Here is a 20,768-nt window from a genome sequence, read left to right as displayed (position 1 = left end):
TGAGGTGAGGGAATGTATGAGTATTGATACAGAAATCTGTAGGTTTGTGTGAATGGATGGGTCGTGTATGGTATTTGAGGATCACCATAGAAATCTAACATTAGCTGTATAACTGGATCAGTAGTTCTTGATAAACTTCAGAAGTTTAGATATCAACAAGCCATCTTTGTTATGAAGTCTCTGATGGAGATATCCACTCCCTAGTTGCCTGGACATGGCTGCAGATAACCTTTTGTTTGCTTTAGTTTTCAGATGTATCAACAAATTTTTGCTTCTACCTGGGGCAGAAACAAAAGAGAAAAAGGAAAAAAAAGAAAAGAAAAATAAAAAGGAAAAAAGAAGCAAACAATAACAAGAAAAAAATACAAAAATAAAAAAAAAAAACAGCAATATAGTGTTTCTTTACCAAAAGTTTTCAGCACAAGTTCCCAGCCTGGATAGTCTGTGATGTGCTCCATTTAACTATGTCAGGGGCATTACAGCCTGTGTAAAAAAACCTGACTCACTGTTTAGTTTAAACGCAATTTTCTTCTTTCTCAATTAAAGTAGAATCCCACTGTCCAATCCTCTTCTCCAAAGCTACACATAATGCTATCTCCTAAGGTGTCAGTCAGTGTAGATAGTCAGTGCTGGATGAAAATTTTATTTAAACATAAAAGGAAGTATTATCCCCAGAGAAGATCTGTCCTGAGAATGGGGAAATAGCTGCAGGTCTTGTCACACACATACACACACACACACACACACACACAAACACACACACACACACAGAAATCAGAGAGAGAATTACTAAAAAATTAAAAGTCTAAAAGAAAATACAGATATACAGAGTCTTAACTGAAAAGCATTCAAGCAAAAAATTACATTGCTATATAATCATATAGCATATATATTGTCTTCATATGTCTTCTAAAATAAACTTAAGTTCTGAAAAACAGTACAGTTGTAGAGAACTCACACAGCATTAAGGAGTCTTCCTTTCATTTAGACGTTCAGCATCCCTGCTAAAAAGTTATTTAATTTAAAAATAGTTACTTACTTCATGCACACATACAAACACCCCCACACACATGATCATATCTTCCATGAAAAATACTTTTTAGTGTGCAGTCTTCCAATGGAATTATAACTAAGTGTACAACAAATAAAAATTTAGTTTTAGTTTCCTTTAATATTTCTTTTATACCCTACATAGTATTAACACTAAGATATTACATATAAAATATTTCAGAATAAGTCTAGATAGAGAAAATTCATCTATAAAAATAATTTTATCACAATTTATATTCAAGTAAAATATTATCAATTTGTTTTACATTTATAAATATTAATCTTTTACTATCAAAATATGGTTTCTAGTACCTTATTAAAATGTAATACAATAAATACATTATAATGGGAAACTAATTATTTAGTTCATTTTTATGTACTGTAGAAATACTATAATTTATTTGTTTACACTTGCTTTAATTACTTGGTAAACTCTAACAGGATTCCTCATTTTACTGTTGAATTATAAATTTATTTACTCTAATACTTAAAAAACAAATATTTCATATTTGTTTTCATGCACAAATGCATTTAATAGCTTGAAGCTAATGTGTCATATTTGACTACTCTTGTCATGTAACATCAATCATATTCTCTTTAGTGAGACATAATCTGATTTTATTTGATTTGTAATAGTAAGAACATTTCATAAGAGGTCTAAAACATCAAAGCAATGCAAAAATGTAATGCTCTAACATAAACAAATGTACTTGCTATTGAATAATTGGAATAAAATGCAAAGACATTTTTATGCTCCTTGTATTCTTCCTATGTTATTAAAGTGAATGTATAAGTTTAAAAAATAAATTTGGAATAAATGTATTTTAAATGTATATATGGTTATAGTTATATATCCAGAGTTTCTTGATGCTTCGAAAATAGTTTTAAAGGGGTTGTATTTGATAAATATTTGCTGAATTCATCATATAAAGGTGAAAATGTCTCTTTGAGGTGATAACTCAACAGTACTTATTTACTCATTTAAGTTTTCAAAATTCCTTTATTTGAGTCGTGATTTTGCTATGTACTCCATGCTAGCCTCATGTTGTCCGCCCCAATCTCCCTTCAGCTTAGATCATAGAGATGACCCATGAAGTATAATACTTTATTTTTACTGTTTAATGTGATAAATAAACATATTCTGTCCCATCACTCTGTTTCATCATACTTATTGAAGACTACCTTTCATTACCAATAATAATAATAATATTTTCCATAGTCACATCATTTTTACTATTATTTTGTAAAAGGTAAAATTTATAGTTATTAAGTAACACATTCCTGCAGATAACAGGACAGTAAATGTTACTCTTTTAAGTAATATATAAACAATTTATTTTAATGTATGAGGCTATTTATTAATGTTAAATATGGTCTTAGTCCAATCAGGTTATTAAAAGTAATTGAGAACATTTGAATAGCATAACAGTAGAAACTCATTCTCTAAAGTTCCATAATCTGGAAAATCAAAGGTTAAGGAAAAAAACACATTGAGTGTCTGGAGCAGGTTTTTTTTTTTTTTTTTTTTGGTTCATGGATAGCTGACTTCACAAATGAGAGAATATTATATTAATAATAGCACAACATATGATGATATCGTATTTGTTAGCTTTCTAGTTTCCTTAGAAATATACATGGAAAAAAACTACTTAGTGAAGGAAAAATTTGTTTTGTCTCATATTTTGATATTTTGAGGCTATGTCACTTTTTATGAAAGGGAATTTAGAGTGACTGTAATGAGGGAGGGAATAATTCACCCTGTCCATATATTCTCAAAACAGCACAGAAAAGAAGTCAGGTGAGTTGAAAAATTTCAATATGTATGGCCACCTTTCTGAGTGTGATTTTATTTTCTACATATTTTGTTTTTCTTTAATTCTTTTTGTCTTTAAATTTTTAATTTTTATTCAGTATATAGATTAAAATGATTTTCCAGCATTTAATAGGCTACCTACATGTTCAACTGAGTTTTTTCTTTTATAGTAGAGAAACCTTTTATTTTCATGAAGTCTGTTTTCCAGTTGTTAGTCTTATTTCCTAAGTGACTGGAAGAACGATGTGTTGTTGTGGGTTTGTTATAGAGTCTGTAACTGTTGAATTGTTTTGTATTGATCAAAAATCTGTTTATAGATATAAGTAAAAAGTTCTCAAAAGGGGGGATAGGGATGGATAATGAACATTTTTTAAAGTATTCAATATGACTAGCCACCAGAGGTTTCTTTTTATTTCAACTTATCCTAATCAGGAAGAATGTTTTCATCAAGCAAAACAATAGCAACAAATTCTGTTAAAAATGTCGATGAAAACGAACAGTTATTTACTGTTGGTGGGAGTGGAAAGTGGCAAAGTTAGTATTGAAATAATAGTAGAGATTCATTTCTCATGTAACTAAAAGAAAACCTACCATACAATCAGGCACAGCATTCCTAAATAAATATGTATACTACAATTGTTATACATCATTACCTCTGTCCATCACTGCTCTGTTCACAATAGGAAATGAGATTAGCCTAGATGTCCAACAACTAAAGAATAGATAATAAACAATATTTAAAGTGTGTGAATAAATAATTATATATTCCTAAGCTGGTCAAAGTATTTCATTAGTTTGCTGACACCAAAAAAAAAAAAATCTTAACAAAGTTATAGTCTTGTGTAAGATACATTCATGTGTTCTAAGTAACAAAAATTAGTTCATATTCTTCCTTAATATATTGAAAAAACATAAAGAAGCATCACATAGCCAGGTGTCATCATGATTTTTTTATTCAACAGGTGCTCAAAACAGGTTATGATATGATTTTAATCAGTGGCTGATATACAGATATCAATATCTGAAGAGGTTTAAAAACAGTAGTGTGAAGATTCTAGAATTAGAAATGCCCATAAATTAACATGCCATTCATCCAAGAAAAAAAATGATATCTTAAAAGTTTTTCTAGATTTGTTCTAAATTATAACCATTGGATATTATTAATATCAAATTACTCAATATCAAGAGATTACCAACTTGAAATCAGACCTTAATTTCTCACTAACTGCATATACCACTGTAACATTTCATTCATGTGCTTATGTATTTATGTATGTATGTATGCAAGTATGTATGCATTGATGTATTTGTATGTATGCATATTTTCATTACTGTGAGTGTGCTGTTCGTGAATATAAGTTCTGGTACTAATATCTGCTAATAATGTAGAGGTCAATGGGAAGGTAAATATACAACTTGGTGACTGGGCCTTCATTTTCAACTTCCCTGGGAATGGGTTGGTTTTTTGCTTCAGTACATTCCTGACTAGTTGCCTTGTGATACTCTGGTGAATATCCTGACTCCCTTTCTTGTTTCGGCACAGTAGGGCTGGGATTATAGAGATGCTCCTCTAATTCCTGTATTAGCTGATTTCTAGATTCTGAATTTATGTCTTCACACTCTCTATGCTGAATCATTGCCTAGTCACACTGTAATTATTTATTGCAGTGATCTCTGCAAGATCTTTCCTTTTTTCTTTTCTTTTCTATTCTCTTTATTCTTTATTTATTTATTTATTTACATCCCAAACATAGTTTCCCCTCTTTCCATTTTTCCTAGTCCATCACCCCCTTCATCTTCTCCCACTCCTCTATCAACTTCTCCTCAATTTCTATTTTAAAAAAAAATGGAAGCCTTTTCCTGAATATCGACAATATATGGCATGTCAAGTTGTAATAAGCCTAAGCACCTTGTCTTATATTAAGGCTGATAAAGACATCACAGTATGAGGAATAAGATTTCAAAAGTCAGTAAAGGAGTCAAGGACAGCTCCTGCAAGCGTTGTTGGGAGTTTACAAGAAGACCAAGGCACACAACTGTCACATCCATGAAGAGGACCTATTTCAGTACCCACGCAGACTTCACTGTTGTCGATCCAGTCTCTGTGAGTTCCTGTGAGCCCAGGTTAGTCCATATTATAGGTTTGCTTGTGATCTCCTGGATCCGCCTACTCCTATAATTCTTCCTTCTCTGTGGAAGTATACAGCGACTTAGCATAGTGTTTGACTGTGGTTCTCTGCATCTGTTTCTACCAGTTGCTAGATGAAGCTTCTCTTACGATTATTGGGCTATGTACCAGTCTATGAGGATAGCAGAATATTATTAGGCATTATTACATTATATTTGTTCCCCTCCAGTCATATTTGATTCTATCCTGCATCCTGCATCATCCAGTGTCCTTGTAGATTCTTCACATAATATCTTCACATAATTTAACAAGTGTCTTTTTTGTTATGATTGAGGATGTTTTGCCCAAGAGGGGTATAGCTAGGTATTGATGTCAATTGATCTCCAATTTTCTGAGAAACTGCCATATTTACTTCCAAAGTGGCTGTACAAGTTTGTACTCCCACTAACAACACTGCACATCATCTTGAGCATGAGTTGTCACTAGTGTTTCAGATCTTAGCCATATTGACAGGTATAAGATGGAATCACAGAAACATTTTGATTTGCATTTTCCTGGTGGCTAAAGATGATGAAGATTTCTTTGGTTTTTTCTGTCACAAGGGATTCTTCTATTGAAAATTCACTGTTTAGATCTGTACCCCATTTTTAATTAACTTACTTGGGTTATTAGTGACTAGTATTTTAGATCTCTATATATTTTAGAGATCAGCCCTCTGTCAGATGTGGGGATAGTGAAGATCTTTTCCCATCTGTAAGCTGTCATTTTGCCGATTCATGGTATACTTTGACTTAGAGAAGTTTTCAGTTTCTTAAAATCTCATTAATTGTTGATCATAGTGTCTATGCTATTGTGGTCTCTTCAGGAAGTTGTCTCAATGTACCAATTCTGTCAAGACTATTTCCCTCTTTGTCTTTTATCAAGTTCAATCCAACTGCAATTATGTTGAGGTTTTTGTTCTACTTGGACTTGAGTTTTGTACAGTGTGATAGATAATGGAGATATTTGCATTCTTCTATATGCCAATATCCAGTTGTACCAGTAACGTTTGTGGAGGAAAATTGCTTTTCTCCGTTGTATAATTATTGAATTTTGCTTTCTAGTTTATTTCTTTTTCCCCACCTTTGTTGCTTTTGATATTTCATTTCCTAGTATCTCTTTAGAATCTATTGATTCTATAGAATCTTTCACCACAATGTCTTTATGATTTTCACCCATTTTTGGTTACTTCCTGTTTACTCTTATTTTTATAGTAATTATCATTAAATATTCCTAGTTAGCAAGAAAAGAAATTCAATCACATAAAAATTTATATTCTTTTTCTCTAATCTTTGCTCCCAAAGTTCACGTAATTGACCAATTTTTTTAATACAGTTATTTTTAAATAACCTGAGCATATTAATCGCTACCATGTTAAATCAGGAAGGGAAAGACTATATAATGGTCTCTTCTGTAACCTCTACAACAAAAGGGGTGCCAATTACAGAGTAAGAACCTTAGTAAATTGTTGAAATGTTAAATGGATGTGAAGAAATTGGGGCATGTGATAAATAATACAATAATTAAATAAACACATATATTTATATATATACACAATTATTTTAGTTCTTGCTGTTAAAGTTCACCTTCCACCAGCTACCTGGTATATTGTAGATTAAATTTACACAAATCCAGTTAAGGTCACTTCTGTAACACAGCAACAATGATTTTACCAATATAGTCTGAAACAAATTGAGGTCAGTGTGCATTTTCTCATAGCCTTGCTCTTAGCTTTCTTCCATGAACTGCAGAAGGTTTCAATTTACTGAAGCACCGAGGTAGGTAAGATCCAATCAAAGTAAAAGGAAAATCAATACATGCTAACCTCGAAGGGCTAAGTAGTAGTGACATCAGTCACCAGGAAAACTTGTTTGTAGGTTTGAAATACTATTGTTCAGTAAAGATATGGTTGTGGAACTGTGACTGTGATCTGTTATAAATTATTTTCTCTTAAGATACTGAAAATTCCCACAAAAGAACACCAAATATGTTACATTCTGTGTGTTTATGAGTACATGACAATATTCTCACCATATTAGGAAACTATGCTGTGACTGAAGTATAGTTATCATAGTCTAAACATTTTAAATGCTAGTGATTACATTTGTATAAATAGTTATTTCTATTTTTAGGAGTGATTTTATTGCCCACATTAAATTATTTCACAGATTTTTAAATAAAACAATGTGTAACCAAGGTAGAATAAAATTAAGGCTGAAAAATATGTCATTAAAATTTATATTTGAGTCCATTAGCAAATATACAGACTCATTTATATCATTAATTCTGTTTTTACATTTGTAATACAATGCTACTTATAAAGTATAATGATTTAAGTAAATTAAATGACAAAAAAAGCATTAAGTATTCATTAAATATTTATTGATTGGGCTTGGCAGCCTAGTACATTCAAAATCACCTATGGTTACAAAGTAAGACTCTGCTCCAAAGCAAGAAACAGAGAGATGGAGAGATAAATAATGGAGGAAGGAAAGAGGAGGGGTGGAGGAAGCAAGGGAGGGAGAGAACAAGGAAGTAGAGAAGAGATGGAGGAATGGAGAAAGAAAGGTTGTTGTTACCTTCTGAAATAGTTAAAATCACTATATTGACAATTATCATTATGACAGAATGTTTGATTTATTTTACAAACATTAATGTTGTCATTCATTTTTTCATTGATTTATTCATCACTAAATTAAATCTTTAAGCAACAGCTTCATGTTGCTACTTTATGTAATAAAATTCATTCTAATTATCTCAATTCTCATAAATTTAAGACTTCTGTAAAAGTTATCATCATATTTTATTTCTGTTTATGAAAAAAATCAATGTTAATATTCTGTGTATAGGTCATATTTAACATAATTACATATCATGTTATAAACCTGAATACATGTCAACATCTTAAACATTTTTCTCTCATTATTTTTATTTCCTTACATGCATACTATTGTCATTCTACATATAGTAGAGGGAAAATTGAATTATCTTTTCATTTATGTTTATGTTATGATTTTAGCATGTCTATTTTGTCACTAATACATCCAATATTTGAAGCAACTCTCTAATATAAACAGACGTAACTTCCAGGTATGCCTCATAATACAACTAAGCAGACTGGGTTTGAGAAATGTCTTGTTTTCCCAGGCAAGATTATGATTCATCCAGAAAGGAAATGGGTTTTAAGACAGGATACTAGAACTAGGAAGGTGAAGATTACATATCATCGCTGAGGAGCAGACATGTGTAAGGACATAACCTATGATTAAAAAAGTCTTTGCTGCATGAATCAGGTAGAGACCAAATAGATCCTGGCCTCTCTTCCTTTTACCCTTTCTTTATCATCTAAGGCCTCATAAAATTTTGATTTAATATCTTGCCTGATTTCATCTTTTCCAGGTGTGGTGCATAATAGGGTCAAAGAGTTAGTGTACTGATGTGAAAGCAAAGCTCCCTGAGAACTGTCCATTACCATGTTAACGGGCTGGAGGTCTCAAGGGGACTATAAACAAAGGGACACAATGACAATGTGGCCCAAAGAATTCTTGCTGATTTTTTCTCCAGGATAACTTTGATCACTTAGTTTGGCTTCACTGAAGATTTTTGCTTTTAGCTTACTTGGATTGAATTTGTGACCTTCTTCAGGCTGGCAAGCACTGTATTGCTGAACTATGATTCCAGTATCATTTAAAGTTTTGAAAAGAAATAAAATAGATGTTGGTCATGGTGGCACATGCCTTTAATGGCATCAGTTGAGATGCAGAATGTAGATTGATCTCTATGAGGCCAAGGCTTCTCTGACCAGTCTTTCAAGTTCCAGGCCAGACAAGGATAGCTAGTAAGACCTTGTTTCAAAAACAAAACCAAATAGATAAATCTTCAAGTAGTGAAGAAATCATTTGGAGGATGCATAAAATTTTTGTACAAATTAAGAGGCAAAATGTCTTTTATTTTGAGGCTGTGATATTTCATTTATAATATATTGATTATAATCTAGAAAATACTTCAATGTAGTAACCAATAATGTTTGTTTTGTGTCTCTGACTTATTGCTAGAATGAACTGAAATTTACACTCCTTGCCACAGTCAGAGCCCAACACTTGGTGAGCTTCTGTGTATCACATATGGCAATTAGTCCTTTATGGCTTTTGAAAGCAGTTCTCAGAACCAATTGTGTTGCTTGTTTATTTTTATAAATTTATTTCTTCTTTGACAGTTTCATACATGCATATAACATATTCCATTTCCTCTTATCCCTGTTCCTTTTCTATGCATCTCACAACTTCATTAAACATTGTCATCCAACCAAGTGTCCCTTGCTTGTCCTATCTTTGGGGTGCATGTGTGTGTGCATGTGTGTGTGCAACTTTGTGCACATGTGCTTGCATGTGTGTCCTACTGTATGAAAAGAGTTCCACTCATAAGGGTATGGATGTGAAGCTATCCACTGAAACATGGATGATTCACCAGCGCCTACTTCACTAAAGACAATGACTTGATCTCCTTAAGCAACCCTGCAGTGTCATTATTAGCTCTCCACTGATACTTTCCCCATCTGTGACTGAAAGTTTATATGTTCAGTCTTAAGTAGACCCTACATACAGTGAAATGCAGCTTTCAAGTACTGCACTTGGTCATATGTCTATCATATACCTCATGGTTTTCCATTTGGCTCTTATTTTCTTTCTGCCCTTTTTTTTCTTATTAAATTTAATTATTTATTTATTTATTTATTTAAGATTTCTGCCTTCTCCCCATCACCACCTCCCACTTCCCTCCCCCTTCCCCAATCAAGTCCCCCTCCCTCGTCAGGCTGAAGAGCAATCAGGGTCCCTGCCCAAGGGAAGACCAAGGACCACCCACCTCCATCCAGGTCTAGTAAGGTGAGCATCCAAACTGCCTAGGCTCCCACAAAGCCAGTACGTGCAGTAGGATCAGAAACCCATTGCCATTGTTCTTGAGTTCTCAGTAGCCCTCATTGTCCGCTATGTTCAGCATTATCCCATGCTTTTTCAGACCCAGGCCAACTAGCCTTGGTGAGTTTCCGATAGAACATCTCCATTGTCTCAGTGTGTGTGTGCACCCCTCGCGGTCCTGAGTTTGTTGCTCGTGCTCTCTCTCCTGCTCCTGATTTGGACCTTGAGATTTCAGTCCGGTGCTCCAATGTGGGTCTCTGTCTCTGTCTCCTTTCATCGCCTGATGAAGTTTAATATTCAGGGGGATGCCTATATGTTTTTCTTTGGGTTCACCTTCTTATTTAGCTTCTCTAGGATCACGAATTATAGGCTCAATGTCCTTTATTTATGGCTAGAAACCAAATATGAGTGAGTACATCCCATGCTCCTCTTTTTGGGTCTGGCTTACCTCACTCAGGATAGTGTTTTCTATTTCCGTCCATTTACATGCAAAATTCAAGAAGTCATTGTTTTTTACTGCTGAGTAGTACTCTAATATGTATATATTCCATACTTTTTTCATCCATTCTTCCATTGAAGGGCATCTAGGTTGTTTCCAGGTTTTGGCTATTACAAACAATGCTGCTATGAACATAGTTGAGCATATACTTTTGTTGTATGATAAGGCATCTCTTGGGTATATTCCCAAGAGTGGTATTGCTGGGTCCAGAGGTAGATTGATCCCGAATTTCCTGAGAAACCACCACACTGCTTTCCAAAGTGGTTGCACAAGTTTGCATTCCCACCAGCAATGGATGAGTGTACCCCTTTCTCAAAAACCTCTCCAGCAAAGGCTATCATTGGTGTTTTTGATTTTAGCCATTCTGACAGGTGTAAGATGGTATCTCAAAGTTGTCTTGATTTGCATTTCTCTGATCGCTAAGGAAGTTGAGCATGACCTTAAGTGTCTTTTGGCCATTTGAACTTCTTCTGTTGAGAATTCTCTGTTCATCTCAGTGCCCCATTTTATAATTGGGTTCATTAGCCTTTTACGGTCTAGTTTCTTGAGTTCTTTGTATATTTTGGATATCAGACCTTTGTCAGTTGCGGGGTTGGTGAAGATCTTCTCCCAGTCAGTGGGTTGCCTTTCTGTCTTAGTGACAGTGTCCTTTGCTTTACAGAAGCTTCTCAGTCTCAGGAGGTCCCATTTATTCAATGATGTCCTTAGTGTTTGTGCTGCTGGGGTTGTACGTAGGAAGTGTTCTCCAGTGCCCATGTGTTGTAGAGTACTTCCCACTTTCTCTTCTATCAGGTTCAGTGTGTTTGGACTGATATTGATGTCGTTAATCCCTTTGGACTTGAGTTTTGTGCATGGTGATAGATATGGATCTATTTTCATTCTTCTACAGATTGATATCCAGTTTTGCCAGCACAATTTGTTGAAGATGCTCTCTTTTTTCCATTGTATACTTTTAGCTCCTTTATCGAAAATCAGGTGTTCATAGGTTTGTGGGTTAAAGTCCGGGTCTTCTATTCGATTCCATTGGTCGACTTCTCTGTTTTTATGCCAATACCCAGCTGTTTTCAATACTGTAACTCTGTAATAGAGTTTGAAGTCAGGGATGGTAATGCCTCCAGACGATCCTTTATTGTATAAGATTGTTTTGGCTATCCTGGGTTTTTTGGTTTTCCATATAAAGTTGATTATTGTCTTCTCAAGATCTGTGAAGAATTTTGATGGGTCTCTCCAAGACCTTTATTATAAAGGGGTGTTTAATTTTGTCGAATGCTTTTTCAGCATCTAATGAAATGATCATATGGTTTTTTCTTTCAGTTTATTTATATGGTGGATTACATTGATAGATTTGCATATGATGAACCAGCCCTGCATCTCTGGGATGAAGCCTACTTGATCATAATGGATAATTTTTCTAATGTGTTCTTGGATTCGGTTTGCCAGTATTTTATTGAGAATTTTTGCGTCGATGTTCATGAGTGAGATAGGCCTGTAATTCTCTTTCTTGGTTGGGTCTTTGTGTGGTTTTGATATCCGGGTAACTGTAGCTTCATAAAAGGAATTTGGCAATGACTCTTCTGTTTCTATATTGTGAAATACATTAAGGAGTATAGGTATTTGCTCTTCTTGGAAGTTCTGGTATAATTCTGCATTGAAACCATCTGGTCCTGGGTTTTTTTTTTTTTTTTGGAAGGGAGATTTTTGATAACAATTTCTAATTCTTCACGACTAACAGGTCTGTTGCGGGAGTTCCTTCTGCTCCTCCAGCCAATAGCCGCTTAGAGACCATGGCCCAATGGGCCGCTCCTCCAGCCAGTACAGGTCTATTTAGATCGTTCACCTTGTCTTGGTTTAGCTTTGGTATATGGTATTTCAAAATGTATTAGCTACATTTCTAATAGAGTTCTTGCCTATCTGCCCAGCAATGGCATTGTTCATGGGATTTGACCTTCTAAGTAAATTAAAATCAAGAAAATATCCCACAGACATTACCACAGGCCCACAGACCAGTATGATGAAGGCAGTTCTTTATTTGAGGCTCTGTCTTTCTAGGTGAATCTAAATTGGTGTCATTCTTACATCTGAAATTAATTATACTATTATACCTATTGTCAATTTGTTATAAAAATACATAAATTTAAGTCATAGCTTTTCTTTCTATTTGTTCCAAAATATCATAATAATATTAATATCCCAACATAAAATAAAGACTGTTTTAAAATATCCCATAGTCTTTAAAAATTAATATCCTAAGAGGCTAATGCTTCTTAAAGTTCTAAGGTCTGTTAATTGTGGACTCCTGTAACATATAGCATAAGTTATATGGCTTCTTAGTCTTAAGGTAAAGAGCCAAGGAAGAGTTACAGCCAGTTTGAAACTAAAATAAAGTACAAAACAAATCATATCATATAGTGGAAATCACTCATTACCCTATGATCCAGAGTATTCCCACTTTTCTGACTACTGCATGCACATGGTTTATCTCATAAAATCAGGTTGGCATCACCTCACACTCACTACTATCCATTGTCCTGGTATCTCCAATAACCAAAGGTCTAAGGTCAACTGATGCTCCACTTTCCCCAGTTACTTTTCCAGACATCTCATGTTACCAAACCTGAGACTATCTTCATGTGATGAACTTTTCAACAGAGTTCTCAAGTGATACTGAGGTTGGACTACTACCAATGGCTTCTCCTGGCTTTTCAGAGTTCTAAGCCACAACTTGTCTTCATAAACACTTCATGCCTTCAAACACATACAGTATCATGGGGAGGATTAACATATTATATCATTTATTCCCAAGCTTGTAATGAAGTCTTTTCCTATCTGGCTCAAAGCTTCTGGTGGTGACCCAAAGGAGTTCATCTCAGTGATGTTTGTACCTTATTAACCACAGCAGGATTTTATCAAGTCTATCCAACACTGATCATCCCACTTTAGCAAAGTTTTTACGTAAGTGGAGATGCTCTACCATTAATCATAGCTAATTTTGTAGTTCCAGTTGATCTGAAACCACAAATTCTCACTTCAATGTGTCATATGAATGATGATAAAAAACTCCTTGAGAGACAATTAACCTTCCCTCTGAAACAGCATAAGTCAGGCCTCCATCATTTATATTGCTCTCCAAATTATCTTGTTGGTTATCAAAATATATCCTTAAAGTCTGAACACTCAGGACACTTTCCAGACAAAGGTTCCAGATGCTCCAACTGTCTTCCTTGAGCCAATATGTTGAGCTCTCAGCAATACACTATTTCCTCCACTTTCAATTTCTGTCCTAGTTTATTTTCTGCTGTTGGGAACAAACACTGACCAAAAATTATTTGAATAGTAAAGGGTTTGTTTGGCTTAAAAGTTTTACTCTATCATCAAAGAAAGTCAAGACATTAATTAAAGGTAAGTACCTGAAGGCAGGAAGTGAACCAAAATCATGGAGGAAGGCTGATTACTGACTTGTGGTTTTTGGCTTTCCCAGCTGTGTTGATATTACATTAAAGAATAGTCTTCTGTAAGAATCTTTGTCAGTTGTAAAATGAAGCTTCTTTGCTAAGTACTGATCAAACTCAGGGGAAAAAAACTGTTCATGTGATTCTAAGTACAATTAAAGTTTTATTTATTATACAACTTGTCTACCTAATAATCAAGGAATATCACCAAAGAGGATCAAAATGATTCTAAGAGCCAGGAGACCAGGAAATTTGCTGTGAGGTTTCGTCCTGTAGATATGACAGGGAATCCTTATCCACTATACCTCAACAATATGGCTGCCTAAACAAGACTTAAATAGAGACACCATGAATAACATGCCTATGTGTGAGGGGAAAATTTTTTACAGGAGTAGACTCCATAGACAAAGAAGTATAGGCAACTAATGGATACTGAGAACATGAAAAATTTTCTTTCCTTTGGAAGGAGTCTATTGAAAACAAATCCAATAAATAATAACTTGTCAAACCTGAAATCATGTCCATGTAAGCAACATGCAAATGACTCAGAAAGCTGTATTTATATTTTTATATGTAGCATAAATTAGTAACATTAATAATTAAAGAACAGGGGAGCATGAATTTTAGAAGTAGCCAGGTTGGGTGGGGGGTATGGGAAGACTTAGAGGAAGGAAGGGAAAGAGGAAAATGATATAAATATATTCTAATAAAATAAGTTTTGTTCAGAATAGTGTAGACCAAGACCTTGACCAAATTTGAATTTTCCTCTTTTATATCTCTTTTTAAATTTCAGAGTACAAAGTAATGGGACAAAAGGCAGAAAAGAGGCCAAAATCTGACCTCAACAAATAAGATGGTGTTTGTTAGCACACAAAGAGGGACATGAAACTTCCCTTGAGACAGACATTCTGCCTGAGGGAAAAGCTGTCTGGAAGTTCTTAAAGGAGTTTCTCATGGGTTTGGGATGAGGAAGTTGATATTTTAGTGGAGGGTACATGGACATGATAATTATTATTTTTTTACTGGAATTGTTTGATTAAACAAGACAGATTATCTTGGGAGATGGGATGTATCAACAAACATTCTTCTCTGGGAAGTGACTTACTGAAATAGTTAAGCAAAGAAATCTGTAATGTTATAGTATTCCTATTTATGCAAACCAGGTTACTATCATCCCAGACACTGAAAGCTGTCTCTTCTTAGTTGCTTTGAGCTGAGGATCATCCATTTTCTCTTTCTTTGTTGCTTTGAGCTAAGGAAGGTCATCATTGGGGAGAAGCTGTTACAGTCCATTGAGAAGCTGTAAAGAATTCTGTGATTGCCATCAGGATGTAAAGGATTCTGTGATTGTGATCAGACAATCCTGGAGGAACATATAAAATTTGTTAGAGGGCTGAAAACAGAAGAAATGATGATAAGTTGAAACAGATTTTCCAGCAAGGTGGATGGGAAGAGAGAAGTAGAAAGAAGAGAAGCAGAAAGATAAGGTGAAAGAATTGTCTATCTATAAAAAGCAGCTCTTTTTTAGGATCAGGAAAGGATATGTCTTGTATCTCAAAGGGCTGTAGATATTTGACAAGGATGAAGTAGGCCAGAATGGGAAGGATATCAGTAGAGTTAATAAGATGATGAAAGGGATAACTTTATGTTGAGGACTGCGGAAAACAAAGGGAATGGTACGTTGGAAAATTTTTTTCTGTCTCAGTTTAGTAGTTCATGGTGAGAATGACTAGTCCAACCAGCAGAAGTGTTTCACCAAAATAAGGTAGCAGAACAACAGCAAGTTAGAGGAGAAAATAAAGAATTCATGTGAAGAATTGTGTCTGCCCTCGGGAGAAAGTGATAAAGGTCCCTTACAGCTGCAACTTCTCCACAGTTTCTAAAAGATCTCTTTGGTGACGGGCCAGCAGAAATGGAGCTGTTGTAGAGTATGAGCTATTGGGAGCATTCTGTTAGGAAGTTATTTATGTTAAGGGTTCTAAAGTTGGAGAATATGAAAGTATAAGGAGAGTAAAAAGTTGCAATCAAGGAGTGGGGGGACATCCAGAGTGGAAGGAAACCAAGAGCCTGGATACAGGACAAGGCTTGTGGTGGAATTTTGTGTTTTTCCTTTGTGTTTTGGGCCCCATATTGAAGCATTCTAGAGTTTCTTGATGTGGAAGCAACATAGTTTCGGGAGGAGGATACACATCCCATCCTTAATAGTCAGATATAGTCTTCCTTAATTTTAGAGTACTGCAGCAAAGAATCAAGTTGGTCCAGAAGGCTGGTAAGCTAATCTGAAATTTCTGTAAGGCTGTCTGAGAACTGTTGAGAGAAAGAGGATAACTCAGGTGAAAATGGTTTTAGTCAAGCTGATTTAGTTTTACATACTGAAAAAAAAAATGCCTAGAAAGGCAAGAAAGATGGGTTAGTCACCCACTTCAAAGGTTATACAAACTGTTATTTTGGGAATTGGGGTGCAGAACTGTCATAATTGCTTCAAATCTTCAAGAGGTAATGTCCAAAGGGCAGTAGCTAGAGTGCCTCAGATGAATGTCCTCCCGAGGAGCAATGCTAAAACTTAACATATGGCAATGATCCAATAGTCGGCCATTTGGTGATAACACTTTTTTTATTATGTGAGGAAGATAATTACTGTACAACTTTGTAGGCAAACATTAAAAGACAAACAGTAAGGAAAATTTTACATCAGGATTAAAATAAGATTTGTTTACTAAGGTTAAATATAATTGTACAACTGACTGGAACAGGTATCTGAGCTGTGTAAAAGAATAAAGTAGCTCTAATTAGCTATTTGTTATGCCAGACTTCTACAGTAGGAACTAATACCTGGAATCTTTATAAGAGAAGTCAGTTACATTTTGAATCTAATTGACAATTTAAAAGAGAAATAGAACCCTATTGAGTCATTTTTTTGTATAGAATTATCTAGTAATGTTCCAAGGACATTGCTCGGATGTCCTGAATAATTTTCCGAAGCTGTGAGTCTGGTGACAGAATATCTGGCAGCCTCCTTTAATCAGGGAAAATGAGTGGCTAAGGCATGGACTCTTGAATTGGCTTTAACTAATATGAAGAATTAAAAGACAGAGTAAAGGGCATGGCCAACTAATCTAGCATGCATTTATCATACCAGTTGGGCTTAAGGTTTTTGTACAAGGTTCCCCTGTTCACAGCACCCTCATATGTCAATTCAGGACACACTGAGTGCAGAACAATTGCTAATTGACTCATTCTTGTTTGGACTTTTGGGATGCAGATGCATGCTTTCTAAGATCTTCCACGGAGCAAGAACACCCTTCCCCCACTCTGGTGAAACATGAGCTGCTATTCATCTTCTCTATGGATAAGGAGGAGCTTGTCTAAGATAGGGCGACACAGTCATTTACAGGAGCAGCATAATTCTGACAGATTTTTTTTTCCCTCATTCATTCTTATCCTGTAGTAAGGCAAACATGTCATTTATTTTGGTGGAATCTGGGCCCCATCCTAATGTAAGGATAATTTGATTCTGGAGAAATCTAGCTTTGCAAGCATATTGTAAATACCTTTGTGTGTATGTGTGGAAAGTGTTAACCTTTTCCTTATGGGAGATTTTACAGCTTTTAGATTATGCCTACCGGCCCCAAGAGTTTTACAAATTCTGAGAAAAAGTTTATATTTCAGTCAGATCTACAAAGATATCTATTACCCCGAATGGAAAACATATTTGTAAATAAACCAAGAAGGGAGGATGTATTAAGAGAACTAGGCATCTAAAATTACAATTTAGACATTTCAGTTTTTATTCATAAATCTCCCTTGATCAAAAAAAAGTTAAATAACATAAAAAGTAATAAGTAATTCTTGGTTGTAGTAAAATTTCTAAGAGTGAGGGGTGTTAGGTTAGAACTGGATCCTTTGCTCAATACACATAACAACTTTATCATCGCTGTAAATAGTCGTAGGCCTGTTTCAGCATTATTTGTTTTAAGCCTTTATAGCATAGTTTCTCCATAATAACTTGAGACTTCCTTCAGTCAAGTCCTAATTGCATACAACCAGTTGGGTTGAATGACTGTTTACTGAGGTGAAGAGCTGATGATCTTGCTCTTTTTATTTTTTCATCTATGTCTTTATAACTGAAAAACATGAAGAAAGGCAAGAGTATCCAGACATCCAGGCTGAATGAGGCAGAAACAAGGACAGATCATAGCCAAAGTCAAAGGAGTTCCAAGAACAGAAAGACTATCCTATCACTATCATTGGGGAGGCAGGCTTGGAGACTCAGTAGAATGATTATTAAGATCCACTATAGCTTCTATATTCCCTTTCCCTCCTGAGTCAAAGAGCCTAGAGGCATTCCTACAGAGAAAAATAATAGTAATAGTATGTTACATAGTGATGTGGGATTCCACTCTGTATGTTGCAAACACCATTGATTAATAAAGGACTGTCTTGGCCCTGCACAGAGCAGAAAAGAGGTAGGTGGGAAAAACTAACCTGAATGCTGGGAGAAAGAAGGCAAGTCAGAGATACCATGTAGCCGCTGCTGGGAACACAAATGCTGGAACCTTGCCAGTAAGCTACAGCCACAAGGCGATACAGAGATTAATAGAAATGGGATAAATTAAAATATAAGAGATAGCCAATAAGAAGCTTGAGGTAAAGAGCCAAGTGGTAATTTAATTAATACAGTTTCTGGGTGGTTATTTTGGGTCTGAGCAGTCCGGAACAAACAAGTGGGCTCCCCCAACAACATTGGAAAAGCTTGCTCTGCATTTCCTGGCCACTCTGAAGTGGGGATCTGCAACCATTGTTGGCAAGGCTTCTAGGATCTCAGGTAAAAGCAGGGAAGGACTTCTCTATTCCCAACTTCATTTCAGTTCTTGTTCCATGGCTCCTGAAGCCACTATTTTCCCATTTTCACTGGCTGTTCTGGTTGGACCTAATCCTGCGGGACTCAGCTAACAAGACTCTAGGACTTGTTTTCTACTGGCTGAGGAAGCACTTTAGGAGAAGTGATACAGCAGTTGAGTAAGTTTGATCTGTGGGAGAAATTTTGAGTGGTATCCAAGAGGCCAGGATAAGAAGGGTTGAGATAATCTTAAACAGCTTAAATAGCTTAAACAGTATGGAGACTCAGACTAGTCTACATTCCATTTTATGAAGGAATCCAAATCAGTTAAGGTATTTAAATAAAAAAATACAATTTCTGACCAGCAATTGCCATTGTTCAGTAAATCTACAGGACAGATTTTCAATGAAAGCAAAGAAAAGCCATATGTCGTTCTTCTTTTAAATGGTTCTCCTTAAAATTAGCACAGTGTCCTTTGGCACAGATAATTTGGACACCATGGTAGGTACAGGATCAAGGTAAAATGGGTATCAGATTCAGCCTCCCAACACACACCTTAAATTTTCAAATACCCTAATGTGTCTGGAAATTAGAAAGGAGCTCCTATACTCACACCATTCAGGAGTCAAGAGATAGGGAGCAGGCACTGTAAAGTTGCTGAATCATTCAGGCTTGCGCAAAGTTCCCAGACCTGTAGCCATGTGAATCTCATGATATTACTAGGCAGGTGTCTTCACTTAAGGCTGCAAGACTTAACCTCTTTGCCTCCAAGTTAGAGCTGGTGAATTACCTTCTCCCAGTATTTGGTTGCATTTAATGTGTGGTCTGTGGTAGATAGACAATGGCCTCTTATCTGGAGGTCAGACTATGTCAGGACAAACCAGAGAGAAGTGAGAAGAGAGACTAAGGATGAAAGAAATGGCTGCCTGAGAAGGGTAGGTGACATTGTCAGGCCTACTGAGAACTCTAAATGGGATTTGAAACCATTACTAATAAAATACTCAGAACAGATGCTTGCATTGCACATGAAGACAAAAGCCATAAAAGACCAGCAGTCACAGTCATCAAAACTGGTATCTGTGTGTAAAGCATGAGTCCACTGGGTATCTGTTGTCCTGAAGGGATGGGGACGGCAAGCAGACCAGACAGGAGTTTTTGACAGAGGGCTTGGGCTGCTGGTGCACCATGGTGGTCCTCCTGGACTTTGGAATCCCAGATGTTAGGTGTCAAAAGGTAGATTGAATAGCTGTTTTCTTTAAGGTTGCATTGAAACTATTGAGTATTTTTAGCAAATGATTACCATAACAAAGACAGACTCATAGACACGGACACAGCAATTCACGCACACGTGTGCACACACACACAAACAGAGAGAAAGAGAGAGAGAGAGCTGGTGGAGGAGACAATAATATTCTAGTGGGCCCTAGTAGAAATGAATAAAACTTATAGTTTTAGAGACCTCAAATGCTTTTCTTATCAGCCTGGTGTAGGGAAGTGTCCCACAACTGACACAGGAGCAAATTTGCTTTTATGTAATACAATTTAACACTCTGAAAGAGCAAAGCCCAGGAGTATGATTATATCATTATCCACTACCTCATTTGCAAGCTGTAATTAATTGATAAGAATCAAAACAAATAACAAAGAAAAAATACGCATCTATAGTTCAAGAAAGTGAGAAATAACATACGTCTTTAAAAGCGTGGGATTTATTTGCCTTAATATTTTGTATGACCTATTTTAAAAGAACAACAAACAATTTTTATTAAAGAAAAGGGGAAAGAATGACTAAAGGAATATGGTAATAAATTGAATTGGGACATTGCAGCTCAACTTACATTGCTAAATGATTTATAATAATAGCATCTATCCTCTATTTCAATTGTCAAACAATGTGGCAAATATTTTGGCAGTTTTCTTCTATTTTTCTTGTAAAAGTGGTGCCAAGAATACCAATGATTTCCACTCCTCTGTGTCAAATATCTAGTATCTGAACCTGCTCATCTGGAATTTTCTCTAAATTTATGCCCACAA

This window comes from Chionomys nivalis, chromosome 12 (genome assembly GCF_950005125.1).
Source record: "Chionomys nivalis chromosome 12, mChiNiv1.1, whole genome shotgun sequence".
Taxonomy (NCBI): domain Eukaryota; kingdom Metazoa; phylum Chordata; class Mammalia; order Rodentia; family Cricetidae; genus Chionomys; species Chionomys nivalis.
This window is presented reverse-complemented; position numbering follows the sequence as displayed.